Genomic DNA, 17,437 nt, shown 5'->3' with positions numbered 1-17,437 from the left:
CAAACCCCCCTGCAATGGGCAGGAACATCTTCAACTAGTTTGTTCAGAGCCCTGCCCAACCTGACCTTGAATATTTCCAGGGATGGGATATCTACCACCTCTCTGGGCAACCTCTGCCAATGTTTCACCAATCTCCTTGTAAAAAAGATATTTAAAAAATTCCTTTAAGGAACAATTTAATTTTTTTTAGCCTAAATATACCCTCTTTTAGATTAAACCAATTTTCCTTGTCTTCTCACAACAAGTCTTACTAAACAGTGTGTTCCCTTCTTTCTTATAAGCCCCCTTTAGCTACTGGAAGGCTGCAATAATGTCTCCCTGGAGCCTTCTCTTTTACAGGTTGAGCAATCCCAGCTCTCTCAGCCTTTTCCTTGTTAAGAGGACATGCTTAGCCTATGACTAATTTAGCAGATTCAGCCTTCCAGAAGAGTTTATCTGGTGTTTAGCTTGCTTCTTGTTTTCTCCACAGACATTATTAATAGTTTTTTCCTGGCTTGTAGCTCTTTTTTCCTACTGGAGGGAGGGGGGCAACTCTCTTATCATGTGACCTCGGTGCAGTTGGCCCTCCCATTGCATGGCAGAGGTGATTGCTGGGATCTGACTATGCAGACAATGGTGGCACTGCTGGAATGGGAATCAGAAAAAAAATCACTGTATGCTTGTCCTCTCAGTGTCTTTAATAGCTGCTGCACAGTGAAAGGTTGGACATCCTTACTTTTTCCATTAATGCAAAATTTCTTCACTGAACTCAATATAACTACACAAGAGTAAAGAGGAGGCATATCTGTAGCATTCAGTAGACAATCCAGTTTAGTTCTTGTGCTTTAGTACCATCACTAGTGTACTGCAGGAATGGTCAGAAGACAATTATTCTTCCACCTGTGTGTTTTATAGGTCTTCCCAGTGCAGCTGCAGGGTTTATTCATTCTCATTCCAGTCTTGTCTCCTTCAATATCCTTTTAATTTGATGCACGACACCTACTCTGCTAGAGCAAAATGCCACAAGCAGGCAAGATGCTCACTTCTGAGGAAAAGCAGCCTGATCTGCAAGTCACTTTTCTCAACCCCATACAGATTTTTTTAAATTTTTTTGGTTTTACTCAGTTGGAAAGGTAAAGCTTACTTCTAGTATTACAGAGTATAAGCAGCTCTGCTTAACATTAATTTAAGGGAGAACTTTTCAAAGTGAATTTTAGAAAGACTCAGCAGCTGGAAGTGGATGTGTCTATAAGCACATGGACATATGTACAATGTACCCAAGCCTGACACTTGAATAGATGCAGTGCTGGTACGGTTTTCCTCTTGGAAGCCATAAGAAGCTGGGGGTTGTCTGTCTGGGAGCCACAGATAAAGAAGGAAGGAAGGTGAATCCTTAGCTGAAACCTGCAGCCACGGAAAGGGGACCTGGAGAACAGGATTCCTACTGCAGAACCCCAGGACCAGGTGGTCTCCTGTGCTGCTTGATGGCTTTGGGCTTGGAACTGTCACACATAGGCTTTTGGGGCTCTTAGACACTGAGCTAGGGGTGCTGCAGTTGCTGAGCTTATTCATGTAAGTGCTGAATGTTTTGTTTCAAATTACATGCTGAAAATGTCCATTTGTTCCCGTTTGAATATACTCCATTCAAACTTGCCAAGATTTATGTTCTAAAATGGGAACTGATGTCCCATTCTTTACAATCACTGTATTAGCACTCAAATAGTCTTGCTACCCAGCTGGAGAGTCCTTTGAACAATCAGAGCACCTAAATATGGGAGATCCATATCCATATCAAGAATGCAGTTTATAATGCAGAACTTAGAGTCCAAACAGTACTTCTGAGAATGGGAGCAAAAGATGCAAGGGTCAGAAAAAATAAAATGCACTGTTTCTTTCCAAGTCAAAGCAAAGAGTAAAACTTCAAATGTGAACTATACAGAAACTACTGCAATGCCTTTTATATCTAATGAAGACTGAAGTAACTCATGAGCTTTTAATGACGTAGAATCAAATAGCAAATATTAACTCTTATGCAATGAGTCATTTGCAGATCTGAATCGTCCTCTGGTGTCCTACTAATCAATAAACTCTCTTGTCCTACCGGCACCTGGTATATTTGAATTAGATAACCACTTGATGGAGGTGCCTCATAGCTTTCTATGTCCTTACTTCATGTTGTCCTTTTACTCTCGAAAAGAGCTCTCCACCATTCCCATTTTACAGATGAAAACTGAGGCCTGAATATATTAAAGGTGAGATCCATACAGTCTTTGTAATCTTAAATCCCCTCTGAGGTATTTGCAGTATCTCTTTGCATTTTTTTTTTCATTTTTGAGAAACGAAGTATTTTTCCTAAACTTGTCTGCTTCAACAATTTCCCTGCAAAGATGCTTCCAGCTTGGGTACAAAGTTCCCTCTTACTAAACAACCCTCTTGATTTCTTTAACTGTTGCCTTTCAGACCTGTAAGGAGTGTGTGTGGTGTCTCCCACGGCATCTCCAGGTTTCTGCCAACATCCAGTTCTGCTTTCCTGCCTCTCCTGCCTGGGTGCAGGATGCATTGCCCTCAGTGGCGGGGCAGCAAAAATGCCTTGGTTTTCCCACATGGCAGAAGACTATCTTTGCTTTGTTACATCCCTCTAAATGCCTACTTTAGTGGTTCCTGCAAAAAGAAAAGGATCTGAAAGTCTCTTTGATTGATATCTCAATCTGTCTTTTCATTTCTCCTGCTGCCTGTTTCACCTAGATTCCGTCACTGATAATTTGCTTTTAAATGTAATGGATAAGCTTCCAAACCATCCATCTCCTCTTTTAACCACAACCTCTTTCAGTGCATTAATGACTGAAAAGTTACATTTTCATTTAAAGTGAATTTGCAAAGCAACCTTTAGATAATAGGCAGTTCTAATATTCTGACATTGCTGAAGCTATTAGAAGAATAAATCAAAAGAAAATTCTCCTACTGCCTGCACAAAATGGGGGGAGGGACAGAGCACAGGCCTCAATATTGTGATGCTACACAACAGCAATTACCATAAACTGAAAAGGGCATGGAAATGGTAGCTAGAATTGGGCTTATCTCCCTGAAGTTGAAAGGTGTCAGGAAGGGTCGGGGGGAAACTCCACTATTGAAACTGAAGTTATGGTAATTGCCTTCATTTCACACTGGTTTTTATTACTTATTGGGTGGCCTTTTTTAGTGCACAGAAAAACATCGAATAAATCATTCTGAAGATTACCTGTAGAAGCCGCAGTAACTATTTTGATCTGAATGCAGCTGAGTCTGCTCACACTGGTGGTGGATTTAGCTCTTAAATATCCTGCAAGTAGTACTTTTCTTGCAAGAATATGTGCAATGATACTTATCCAGTACCCCTAAGTGATGTTAGGAGCCTGTAACTGCAATGAGTAGCACTGATTTTGTGGGGATTATTTGTAATTGGGGTCAAGTTAACAAGTCTTTGTATCTGGATCCTTCTTCACAAGGGTTCTCTGCTGTGGAGAGGAAATGAGAAGAAAAACAGTCACAAATGAATTTTTGAAATAATTTGTGAGACAGGTAAGAATTATGCAGTTCTATGAGCATTTTGATTTGGCTGAGAGATGTTCCTCTTTGGAACTTGTCCCTGCTTCTTGGCAGATTGAAACTACTCATTTCAGAAATGGTTATTCCCCTCCTGGAGCAAGAGCTTTGTTCTCTTGTTCTATGTTCTCTGTCTTATTATAAAAATAACCTGCATGGGGTCTCTTGGCTTTGACAGAAGCCCCTCAAAGAACTTGGAGAAGTCACTTAGCTGTTCTCAGCCTCTCCTTTAAGAAGGCAGCAGTACTTGCAGGAGCTACAGAGGGTTCCTGAGTCAGGGCTGATATCTAGAAGTGCAAAAGTTCCTTTGTTGGTCAAACAAACCTACACAGTGAAAGCAATGATTTCAGATTTCTCTCTCTTGCTGCTGAGCTTCTGCTCTTTGTTCAGGGAAGCGTAGGCAAAAAGGCATGGTTTTTATTTCCTTTACATTACAACTCCAATACAACATTTACAATGTGAATGCTTTGCATGCTGGTTTAGAGGTTTTTTTTTTTTTTTAATGTGACTCATGTTCAAGTACTCTAATGATCACTCACATCATTCTTATTATGCAGGTAAACAATGTTTCTACCTTTACAGGGCCAATAATACTCTACAGCTGATGAGAACTATTAGTAATTTGACCTTCCTGTCTGATTTGTACTTATGCATCTAATAATAAATAATCACATGTGAAAGAGTCAATAGAGAAATAATGCAACACACTCCTTTTAGTACCCTAATTCAGCCAAATAAACCATGAGAAGTATTTCAGTAATTTACTATAGTAAGTGCTCTCAGCAGCTTCTGTATTTCAGCTGTTTGGTGCTCCAGCATGAAGAAAATTATCTTTGTAATTAGTTATATTGTTATTTAATAGTCCCCAGACAATATTCTATTTTTTTCAAGGAATAGGCCTTTCCTTCTCAGTCTTCCTTCCCCATTACAAATAAATGTTTATCTGTGAATCTTTCCCCTTGCCAAATCACCTTTTTTTTTTTTTTTCTGTTTACTACTTTCTCCAAAAAGTTCCCAGTTATGGAAAAAGAGCTTCTGCTTAGCAGCTGCATTGATGGAGCTGCAGGAGACTTCCTCTTCTTGCATCTCTCTGAGAAAACCACAGGAACCACTCTTGAGCTGGCAAGGGAGCACAGCTGAGGGGGACCAGTGGTTGGCAGCACTGCAAACAGAGACTGCAGAACTGTCCTATGAAACCTGTGTTTCTCCTCACCTGGGCTTCAAGGGAAATAGGAAAAGTGAAAAGGCTAATGAAACAGACTGGCAGTAAAGCCGAAGAGTAAACCTCAGTCTCTGAAGTTATATGCAAAATAATCTTTGTTAAAGTTTCATGTTCTTAGGTGTGGAGTTTCCAGCTGTTTCTGGAGTAATATGGTGAAAAACAACAGTCTTAGGGCCGAAACCAGGATGAGAAGGAAGAAACTACTTCCTGGAAGTACTCAAGCTTAGTTGATTTAAATAAGACATTAATGTCTTAAAAACCGCTGGGGTGGGAAATATCAGGAGCTAATGTTCTGCAGGCCTAACTCAATATCTGGGGAGGGAAAGGGTGAAGCTGTTGGTGGAGCAGGAGGAGAATCCCTCCAGAAGGCAAATGGGTGGGAAACACATGAGAAAAACACACAAGTCTAGGGAGAGGTGGGAAGAAAGGCTGGAGTCTTCTGCATTTGAATGTAGGTGGTTATGACCTCAATAAAAAAGACACTTCCCCCAGTGTCACCCTCACTCTCAAAGTGATTTTTATTCCTCCTTTTCCAGAGGAACAGACTGTCATCACTCTTTTTTTCTCACATCACTCCCTCTGTGGTACTATTTCTTGCAGCCTTAGCAGGAAGCATCTTGTTTGCATACACCTCTTATAATAAACAACATAGCTTCTAGTTTATTTAATGCCTCCCGATTTTGTGCTTTCTTAGTACTGGCTTTGTTGCAGTTATCCTTTCAAAGTACTGCCATTCAAAGAAACCAAGGTTTTGTCTCTAACTTTTTGTCTGTGGAGATGTTTTGGGTTTTTTTAAAATTTACTTAGTGACTCAAACTCCACAAAGTACCATTCTTGCTTCTCACCAGCTGGTGGTCCATATGCCGCTGCATCTCTGCTCTTGTAAATACACATTTGAAGTCATGCTCATAGATCAGACTTTTGGTGGTTAATATGGCAATATGTTAAAATGTCAAGCAATGCAGAATGAGTGAGTCAGGGGAAAAAAACCAGAAGCAGTATTCTGCACATTTATAAAATTTTCCTTCTAAAGGACTCCCAGTGGTCTGCAGACATCAGGGGACTTCTGCTAGTCTGACGGGGTCAGCACAGGGCTGGGATTTGGGATCCGCAGCATCTTGATAGAAGCATCTGTGAGAGGCAGTGGCTCCCAGCTTCTCAATATTGTCTACCAACATGTTTAAACTAAATTAGGAACAAAAAATACGGTCTGACACATTGCCCGTGAAAGATTGCCAGCTTCTAACTGCAACTCTTCATTACTCTGAAAAGAATGGTGAGTGTTCTGTGAGGAGATGGTAATTTGTGACTTAGTGCTCAAAAAATGAAAAGGAAGGTAAAAAAGAAGAGAATCCTTTAAACTTTGACAGTGCTTCAGGGAGCATCTTAATGACCATGCCTGCAACCTGTGTCTGCAGAGCAGGACCATCAGAGGTTTCAGATCTTTGGACCTCAGTCCATATTTTCAACTCAGTCATGGCAGCACCTTCACCACCTGCATTTCAGGCAGATGTACAATCTCTGACCTCTCGTACTTCCTCTTTTCATTGCATAATTGCCCTTAAATTTGGCAATGACTCTGCAAGCCAATGCCCTAATTTCCAGTGCTGAAGAAAGTAGCCAGGGTAAGAATAGAAAATGCAGTTAAGAGCTTTCTACAAAAGAGCTGCCACTAGTAAAGGGATAAGAGTTTTTGTTCATTTTTCTGATTCTTCTGTTAATAACAACGCCTTCTGTCATTGTGAAAGTTGTAGTTAACCCGTCTCCGATTCAGTGGCTCACAACAAAAGTATAAGGAAACAATTTGTGCCACAAACCCATGCTGTTATGCATGTATGCTGTATGCCAACTATGGGTGCATGAATGCAGACTTATATCTGGAAACACTCCGGATATGACTGACAGCATCATGTGAGTGCTTTGTTGTTTTTATGAAAGTAAAAAAGTATAAATAGCATTGCCTTTTAGAGAAAAGAATATGTTGTTTTCTTTAGTGTCTAATTAAATTAATCTCTCTGAAAAACTGTAGTGAACTCTTTTCAGCTTCTGTGTGGTCTGTGCAAACCAATATATGATGTAACTAATCTATGCATAATGAGGTAGATAACACTCATAAAGGAGTTGCAGTTCTGGGAAAAAACTGGAGTCCTCCAAGGATGAAGTAATGGATTCATTCAGTTACTTAGAATTCAGCATGCAACCATATCTATGCCTATTTATATCTTAAGATGTTTCCCAATATTGTGCCTATAGAGATGATGAATAAGGAGATGGGATGGTCTGCAAATCCAGGCTGGCAATTTAATCAGAACTGTCTGCTCTGCCTGCCATGATAATTAGTAGTTCAGTGCTATAGGAACCTTGAGATGAAAATCCTAGTAGACTTTGTTTTTACTGTGCAGTAGGATTTGGAGTTCTCTTTGGGGGATGGAGATGAGAATGCAAAGTAACTGCAAAGCCACAGTAGAGAAGTCCAGTCCACACTGTGTTACTGAAAAGCATTCATTAAAATTTTACTGTGAAAACTGTAACTCAAACCTTCTGTGTTCATTGAGTCCAAGTAAAATGATGCTTATTTGCTACACATTCTTAGGTTACAATAAAGGGTGTTTTCCAAAGTGGACCATGGGAGGGTTGTCACTGCACTAAAAAAAGAATGCTTTTAGATGAAAATAAATGTTCTTAAAAGCAAAGTATATTAGGCCAAACTGGCTAGATTAACATTGCTTTTCTCAAACAGCTCCAAGTCACTGTGTGCTGGAATTAATGGGACATCTCTCTTGGAGAATTTTTCTTTTACATTTATATAATATTCAGTTCTAGTTTGTAGAGAAAATCCTCCAGAAGCTCACAGCATGTGAAACTTGTCAGTTCTAGTAACTGAATCTGCTGAGGCTTTATCAATTCAAAAAGCATAACACAGTTAAGTATAACAGCAAAGCAAGTTGAAGTCTACAGTTGCTGTAAAACTCTGCATCAGCAGCTTTGTCAAGGTGGAGAAAAAAATGTTCTTGTTTTCAGAAGTTACCATTATCTAGAACTTTTTGCATCATATTCATCAGACAAGACAGCTTTAGTCCTCTGAACTGACATTTGTTAGCAGAGTACCTGTTTAGTGCTATAATTTAATGTATTTTTAATTTCTCAGCAAAAAAAATCATGACTTTTAGATTGTGATTTCTCTTGTAGATTGAGAAGGAGGGAAGTGGGGCAGGGAGGGAAGTATTTTGCTTTGTTACTAAACAGTATAGGTCAGCTAAATTCGGCCCAAAGAAACTCACGCCAGTCTCCTCTACTATGACTCATTTCTTCCCTCTCCTGCTCATATGGTCTGTTGCCAGAGCTACCCCTTGAGTTATACAAAGGCCTAATTAACCTTCTTCAAGGAAAAGCCAAGACTCTTGAATTTGGTCCTTCCTTCACATGGAACTGCGGGACTGCTGTGTATCTCCTAGAGGCTTCCTGCTCTTGGTCCCTTCAGGAGTGAAAGAGTTTAATAAAGAACATTTGATGTAAAGACAAGACACTGTCAGCATCTTGTGAAGAAATAAAACAGGGCCAAAGAAACATGAAAACCTGCTGCGGGGGACTCCACTGCTGGGAATGTCATTTTAGCAAGGGGACTGCAGCATTTACCACAGCAGTTCCAGCTGCAGAGCAAGGGTACTGCTTTGCCTTCCACAAGCAAGAGAACAGAAAATTCCATCGTTCACGTTACCTTCATCAGCCCTGTTTACCTGGGCACCTCTGCAAGCTTGTCAGATATCTAGGGGTTCCAGAGCAAAGACTGGCATTAACTGGGCTATTCTAGACTACGTTTTGAAGTGTGGGCTGAAAATCTACCTGGAAACCTGCCCCTCATGCCCATCACACTTGGTGGCATTGGTACAGTAAGGACAGGGATTAGCCAGGAAAAGTTTTTCTTTTCCAAAAGGCTTGTGAAGGCTCAGGACTGAAGTGGAAGTGCTGAGGTTCAGCCCTGTCAGGGTCACGCTGCTGATGTGGGTTGAGACAGCAGGTGTTTCCTTCACCGCGTGGCTCTGCCCAGCCCTGTGTTTGCAGGGCTGCAAGGAGATGTCAAAGTGGGATTTGAGGGCCAGCTGCTGTGCAGATTTAGACAAAAATAACCCAGGGCAGTCATGCACCCCTTTTAGCAGCAGCCTGTCTGTGAATTCAGCACTTGAAAGGAGTAGGACAGAGGAGCATTTGGGCTTGTGTAAAAACCTCCTGGCCAGTTTTATGACCGGAACAACCAAATTTTTCTGTGTGTTGAGCTTTGTCTGTGCTGTTGCTTTCCAAGTAATTACTTAAATATTATTGCTGCTCTGTCTTTCATCACTCTACTTGCATTGCTTTGGGCTAGTTTGCTGTGTTTCACATTTTTGCCCAGTCTTCAGAGTATTTGACTCAATCTTTCCTTCTTTATTTGTTGGTCTCTTATCAATCTTAATCAGAATGCAAATACAAATAAAAGCATCACTGTTATTCATAAGCTGAGAGTCAAAAAGAAACATACAATTTATTTTGAATTTGAACAGACTCTTTCAATGCTATAAATTGATTGTATGTAGTCTCAAAAAATCTCTATTTCTGTATAGAAAGCAGCACTTGCCTCATCATTAAGGATGTTTCTGTCCATGAATGTACATTGTTACTAGTTTCACACTTAATTGTTAAGAATATCGGGCAGAGCTGGAAAATATTTATTTTTCAGCAACTCATGGATCTGCTTTAAATCTTGGAATGTACTTGGTACACCTTTATCTACTTGGAAATTAACTTCTTGGAAATACTTCTTCCTTGTTACAGGACAGAGATAGGATTCATAACATGAGGAAATCATATCTCAAAAGGGCAAGTGACCCAGCAGGTACAAACTTAGTTAAATATGCACATGCAAAGTCATGTGCCACACATTTAGTGCTACTTAAATGTAATTTCAAACACCTACATCTGTAGAACTTCTTAGCAGTAAGACCAATTATACAGATATGTAGGCAAGTTCTTTACTTATGTGTAGACTACTCTGTACAGGTGAAGCATTGAATACTGTGTTAATTTGTGCAGTACCTTGGTTAAGCCAACATCCCTGAGTTAAATAGCAGCAGAAAGATTTAACACTTTTTAAACTAGAAAAGAGGAGTGCTGATTGCTTTTCTCTTCAAATTGCCTGATGCAAGAATGAGCTCTTGGGTGATGTCAAGGGAAAAGATTAAGTAGCCATTCATTGTCGAGAATTCCAGTATAGTTCTTGGAATGCCTTAAAAATAGAGCAGTTTCTTAAATTGGTCATTTTGTCTGAATGGTAGTTACAGCTAACAGAAACATACAATGAGCTCATTTGCTTGACCTGATTTCTATGGAAGCTTCAGAGTTAAGGCCCTTTTCTCTGACATGGTCTCGAGCAAAAGGCAGCAGTCTGGAGCTGCTGAGTCATGAGAGTTTCTTGTGAACGTGAGGGTCTTTGTAGAACAGCAGAGACTCCCTGAAGAGCTCAGTGGTTTCCAAAAAAAGTTTGAAGCTCCTCTTTTCTTCTAGGACCCTCCTACCTCTTTCTCCTCCTTGGGAAAAATCAAGGCAAGGTGGTAAAGATTTGCATTTTGCTCTGAACAGCTGAAATGGCATTTGTGTAGTCATGATGTCCTAGTAAGTCAGTCAACCACTGCTTTGCCAACAACATTGTGCTCAATGCTGTTTGCCCTCTTAGACGCAAGTCTGCTGCATGAGTTGTGTGCGTACGATCGTAGAACGCAACTTCTCAGTTACGGCTTTGCTGACACGGTGACAGTTGGGCAAGTTCAGGATGAAAATTTGATTTTTCAATGATTTTCAGAGCTTAACAAATGCATATATGAAGAAACTCATGCTGTAAGGAACAATATAACTGCATGTGACGTGGAGCCCTCACTTTTATCCCAGTTCAAATATTACAAACCAATAAATGAGCTGTGACTCTGCACTGTTCAGTGAGGGGGATCTTGTTTCTCCTGGAAGAGTTGAATGACAACAGTTGTGCAGTTCACATGAGCAGTAGGATGGTCACACACATGGGAGAAATCCTTCAAGGAGGATCCTACAGGCACTTATGATCCTGCTGTTCTGCTGGAGGGCTCTGTATACAACCCTCGCATTCATGAATTCCAAAAAGCATGATTACACCTCACTATCTACTGCCCATTTTTCAGCACATTGTGCTTCATGCTAAGCTGGCTTTAGGTCATCACTAAAACATTAGGACAATTCAGTCTTTTCAATTTTTTAATGTGAAAAGCTTAATAGTTTTGGTATACTTCAGATGCTTTTGAGTTTTAAAGAATGCTGAATCAAATGTGGTGATACAGTTTTTATTTGAATGTATTCTAAAGTCACTTGTGTAAATCAAGAACTGATTGGTAAATTAAATTGCCTAAGCCATGCCAGCAGCAGCAGAGCTGGAAATTGCAAAAAGCTTGTAATAAAGTGTTGCAGACAAGTTACCTCCTTTCTTTCAACAGTCTGTGAGCTGTAGCAGCAGCAAGCATTCAAAATCTACTTGATTTCACCACAGAGCACACTCAAGTGCAGTTCACAAACTGTACTGTCCTTGAACCATCTGGGGTTCATAGCATGAAACCTCTTATATTCTTCAGCTTATAAGATTGTTTTTGTTACTGCTGCAGTGGCTGCCACTGTTTGCTTTGCAAGTTGCTGCTTTCAGTGTTCAACACATACCCTCCAGTAGCTGCAGTCAAAGTGCTTACATAAACTGAAGCCTATTAGCAATAAAGGGGATGCATCCAATTTTCCCACCTTTGAATTTCTTATAATCATGGATAATTGTGTTTTTGGAGCTCGAAGGGGGAGAACCCAACAACAAAAAAGAAACTGTTCTGTAAGTTCTGCTCCCTATGGTACAAAGTTCTGAACTAATAACAAGCACTATACAAAATGGTGTTTCCTTTCTTTTTTCTTAAATATTTGTCCAAAATGCCTCCTTTTGTTTATTTTTCTGTTCTGAGAAGCTCGTGGCATTGCTCAGTGATGCATTTTGCCTTGCAAGAGAGGGGTAGGCAGAACATTATTTGTAAGCTAGGCATCACTTAGGTCCAGCCTCTTCCCCATGACTCACTGCAGCTCCTGGGTGATGGCATGGCTCATCTACTCCTACCTACTTCCTTGGTCTCTTCAGATGTTTGTTCATCTCCCACTTGTCCCTGCAGGCCACTTTACACGGCTATACCTGGTTTCATTCAACTTGAATCTGTTCTGCCCTCTGTTTCTGTCATGTTTCTTGTTTGGTGGATGTTTTTGCTTCTCTCAGTATCTATCTGGAACTGAAGGATACTATAACACAACACTTGTTACATCAGCTGACTGGGGATGGTTCCCTGCATACTGACATCACTGCCTTTTAGATCATTCAAGCAGCAGATGAAGCTCAGGGCGCAGGATTGTTGGACAGCATGGCAGCAACACTCCTTCCTCAGCTGAGGTAGTGCAGGTTTGACTGACTAGCACAGGGAATAGCAATAGTGGAAATTGGGTATGATAAGCTGCACAAGCATACTGTGCCTCTGACAGCACTAACAAAATTCTCAGAGGTACTGGAATAGGTAGATCAGCATGGCTCTGTGCCTCAACCAATCCCAGTTCCAGGGATATGGTTCCCCTGGGGACTGTGAATGTATCTGTATGTGTCCATTGCTCCCATTGCTATGTTTGACAACCACCAAACTCAAAGCTGAGTGTAGTCTCGGGGGGGAGAGAGAGATGTGCTTTAGCTGCAGTCACACCTTGGATGGCAGCATGAACAAACCAGGTGTGCTGAAAACAGCACTGCAGGGCTGTTCCTGCTGCTGGGACTGCCTGACAGATAAAAACAGCTTGCAAAACAGAGGAAAAATGAAAACCTGTTTTACCTGTCTGAATATATGTTAGGCAGCTTTTTTATCCTTTTCCTTCTCTTCTCCATCTTTCAAAATGGACCCAAAATTCACCCAGCTTGCTGACTTTTGCACCATTGCCTCTAATTACCCCAAACTCTTGGGCCTTTCATGCTAGCATTTCCCTATGCTCTGTTTCTTCCGAGCTTGCCCTGTTCCATCTCTTTGCCTGTGTCCGCAGCTGGGGTTTCACATCCCAGCATCAGCTAGAGCCTGAAGACACTGCTAGGCAGATGGTGGAGCTGCTTCTTGCACAGCCCTGCTGCTGTCCTGTGGCATTTTGCTTCTGTACAAGGCAGTGGCTCCCAGCATATCAGCTGTGGATGTGAAAACCAGACCTAGGGTAAAGTAAACCATGTTTGTTGGTTAACTTTCTGGGAAAAAACATCCTCCCCTTGTGTTCAAGTATATGGTAAAATTAATGTGGGTACAGGCTGAGTGAGTAATAAGGACAAGGTGGGGAGGGCAGGAAATTGCAGTGTGCTCATTAGCATATGAAGAGGGCTATACTTATACCAAGTGCAAGGAAGGCAGCATGATCAGGTGGGCATTTAGAAAGGTATTTACATTTCCAGCAAAGGATGGCAGAGGCTTTTCCCTACAACTGCATGTGTCTCTGATGTTCCTTTTGAGGAAACCCATATTCCTTCCTTACCACAGATGAACTCAAACATGCTTGAGAAAAGTCCAAGTCTAAAAATTCAAGAGACTTGGATCAAGCTGCTGACTTACTACCAGCTGTGTGTGCAAAACAAACCACTTTGCTTTCATATGTTCTGAAACAAGGACTCAAGTGAAATGAAGATGTTACCTCGCAGGTTCTTTGAGACACAGGTCACTTTCATCAGAGATCCCTGGGTAATTAGTAAAGTTCCCCTACTGATGCTACCAAAAGAAAGTAATCCTCAGTTGAGGAATACCATGATTATATTGTAAAGTGGAAACTCAGCCTCCTTAGAGGCACTGTGAGCCTGGCAGTTGGCGATGGTGATGAGGTGTCCTGTTTCGTGTACTTTTAGATATACAGTTCAGCCTGTTGTGGATCTTGAAAGCTTAGAACTAAGAATATTGATTTATAGAGTTTCTGAATTGTCACTGAAATTTTAGGAGTGTATTAAAAAAAAAAAAGAAAAAGCTTTTACTGAACAATATCTGTCTCTTCGAGTGACATTTCCTGTAGAGTGAGATACACTTCAGTGTAAGGAACCCTGAGAATCTGATCAGTATTTGTGTATAAAGTATATCTAGAGTTCTCTTCTGTCAAACCTTACATCTTCTGCACTAGAAACTTTGAACATTACAGCCTGTATTTCAAGCTGGATGAAATGGAAGCAGAGAAAACCTGCCAGGAGTCTGTACTGGAGCTGCAGTGGAACTGGTCTTTCATTTGCACATCTAACCATTCCATGGGTTCAATCTGATTTAAAGGAGTTGTTTCCAGTGTACTGGCAATTTTGTGTGCCAGCCCCCACAGATCTACAAGGCCTCCAGCTTGGAAGGCTTGTGCTTCTCTTGCATATATGCAGCAAAGATTGCACACTGCTGAGTCAAAATAAGGTAGCATAGGTAAATTTGAAACTCACTTTAATTAACTAAGATTTTCAATCCTTGTTTATAGACATGAAAAAGAACCAGATCCAAAAAACAGTATTTAAAAGGTTGGAGTCAGAAGTAATTAATGCTCAAAGTGACTGTATAACCATACACAGCCAACCTACATAAGTGCAGATCCTCAAGAGGTTTGTGTTTAGTAGTTAGCCTTACTTCTGCCTAATATATTGGCACCTTGAGATGTAATAAACACTGTACTGCTAAGAATCATTCACAGTGACAAGACTTCATTGCAAAAACTGATTCTTTTGAGTCCAAGTTTTAGCATGAAATTGCATGTTTCCACTTCTAGAGGAAGGTGTCCCTGTGCCAGGCTAAATACTGACAACCTCCCACCTCTGCTTCCTGCTGCTCCTTCCACATATAACTCTGTCACAGCAGAGCCCCTGCTTGTGACATTGCAGGTCACAGCAGCTCCTTGGTCTGCAAAGGGAATTATTGCTGCATTACGTGAGATGAATCACATTGCTCTGGACAGATCCTCAGTGAAGGAATGTAACAATAAGACGTGTATTAATTTGCTGGACTACTACTTGTGCTGCTTGGCTCAATGAATTTTATGGCTGAATAAAGCATGGACCATCAGTGGATCAATTTTTCAGGCTCCTGCATTCACCCCTCTTTCTGAATGGGCCTGGCTACCCCAGTCCTTGGGGATGCTCCAGATGGATCCCCATTCTCCTGGGCTGGAGAACGTGCAAAGCTCACCCAAAGACTTACAGAGCTGCCTTCTTAAAATGTTTGGCCCTTCGAGCTCCCAAGGTCTGTCACCTGTTCTCCTTATTTAAAAGACTTTCTTCTCTGAAGAGCACTGTGGAACGCAAACCTCTATTTCTCTAACCCTGAGGGTTTTCAACCTGGCTTCACTGTCCTGTGGTTATGCACCTTTCTCCTCTTGTCCTGTTTGTCTAACAAGATTTGTTTCCTTTATGCTGATTACAGAACCCCTTTCTCTCCCTCTGTTGCAGGAGCCTTGTACCCTCTGTGCACCCCAGCTCCACAGCTGGTGTGGGCTCACCCTCTATTCCTTGGGCCAACACTGTCCCAGGTGCTGTGGAATTGCATAACATCAGCTAGTAACAAAAAACAGTGGCAAAGGAGCTGGGCAGAGGAGATAGGGCAGAACACAATGAAGTATCATGTGGGAATGGCTTTTCCACATTACACTGGTTTCTACATATAACAAAAAATACCTCTTTCCTCCCAGCCTGCCATTTTCCTGTTGTTTCTTTCTTTCTTCTCCTAGCTTCATGTTAGCTTTCTTCATGACCTCTCTGAATCCACTGTGGTTAAAATACAGGGTAATTTGTTTTTTACCTGGGTACCAGACTTCTGTAAGTTTAGAAAAATCTAATTCTCTCCAGGCTGTGAGTTTACCAGCTATTTAAGATAACGACTCCAGATAGTTTCCTTAAACTGCTGAAAATTCTGTCAGCTTGCATCCTAGAGAATGACTGTCGACAGGGAGGCTGGAAAAGTTTGTGATGGAGCAGTGCAGCTTCTGCACTGGGTCCTGCTGGAGTGCCTCTAGCCTGGCTCGCTGCTCTACTTGGGAGCACACGAAACTCTGGAACTAGCCTTGCACCTGCTGGGGTGATGGGGACAAACATCTGCCAAAATCAGCTTTTGCACACAAGAATTTTTAACAGAAAATTTCTTTAGCAAACTCCTGAGAGAGCCTGGCCCTTCTCTTTGTGGAGTTAATAGCGAAGCTCCTACACCATTCAGTGGGGCAGGGTGGGTTTTCCATCTATGTAGCACTCAGAGAGTAGGGAGGTAAAGTCTGGCAAGCCTGACAGCTGCAAAATTGTGGTGTTTGGAAAATGGAACTTTACAAATTCTTATTCTCATCATAGAAAATTCTTTCTTTTTTCAATACATTCTGCTTGTTCTCCTGGGCTCTGCAGCCCATTATTGCAAAAGAGGCAAGACTAAAAGCAGAGGCCAAAGTATGCTCAGGAAAGTATTACAAGAATTATATTGCATTTGTGCACTCATGCTTATCAAGCAAACATGTAAATATATATTTGCTTGTATCTTCTAAGAGAGTAATTCATGACAGGAGCGTGCATACACCATAAGTGATTGTTTGGAATTTTTATTAGACACCAGTCCACATATCGAGGCACTTTCTCAGGCATTACTCAGGAAAAACTCAAGCTTTAACATTATAATGCTTATATACATTGCTAATCCATAGTACATTGCACAGTGTTTTCCTTTCAGCACAAAAGTTGCAATACTTCTGTTGTCATGAGGCTCTACGAAAGTGTGTAAGTTAAGTGCTTTAAAAATGTATTCTTAGTAACTTTTGGACATGCATCTTCAGGTCCACTGTAAGAGACTCAACCTCCTTTGCATCAAAAGAAAAACAGGATTCTGTTTCCAGCCCAGAATTCATTAAACACTTGATCAAATTTCTGTTGTTTTGCATTTGCCATTCCTTCCCCAGTTATTTCTAGAATTTCAGAACTTTTCTGCATTTCTGATAACTCAGGATAGCCATTCCAAACTGAAGGAATCTAAAAAGTTGCTCTTGGACAACAGTTGTCACTAACTGGAGTTACCAGGTTCAGAGAAGGAATTTAGGCTTGTCCAATAAAACCAAGTAAGATCATAGCCAGTGTATTTGGCTATGAAAAGAAGTTCCATAAAGTATTTAAAGGGTAGTAAAAGGTTCACCTCTTGCCTATCACTTTGATAATGTGTTAGTAGACAAGATTTTACTAATTTTTAATTAATTTATTAAAAAGGGCTAGAATGCTTTCTTCTTTCTTTTTCTCTCTCAACAACATACACAAAAGCAATATCCCCCAAAGCAGACTTGCACTAGGACATGAGATGGAAAACTTATGTTATAAAACCTATCTCCTTCTCCTTAAAGCAGAGAGATGTACTGAGAAACTGGTACAATATGACAACATTTTAAACACAGAAGAGACAAGATTTATCTGGCTGGTATACAATATAAAACAAAAATCGAACACCAATGTTATAGTGCTGTATTGAAACAATCCACATTAATTAGATGCTTTGAAGTCAAGCCTATGTTTTCTTCAGCTTTTTCATGAATTATTGATCCACTTTCCACATTAAATGGAATGGCAGGCTCTTGCAGTAA

The 17,437-nt window shown here is 40.8% G+C and overlaps 1 protein-coding gene across 10 annotated transcripts in view; it reads right to left on the bottom strand.

The window, feature by feature from the left end:
• The window catches only part of BEGAIN (brain enriched guanylate kinase associated), a 160,459-nt gene that overhangs the window by 97,313 nt on the left and 45,709 nt on the right, over positions 1 to 17,437 (bottom strand). The gene's annotated exons all lie outside the window — the stretch shown is intronic.

Source organism: Corvus cornix, chromosome 5 (assembly GCF_000738735.6).
Source record: "Corvus cornix cornix isolate S_Up_H32 chromosome 5, ASM73873v5, whole genome shotgun sequence".
Lineage (NCBI taxonomy): Eukaryota > Metazoa > Chordata > Aves > Passeriformes > Corvidae > Corvus > Corvus cornix.
The sequence above is the reverse complement of the archived record's forward strand: the minus strand, read 5'-3'. Positions and strand labels throughout refer to the sequence as shown.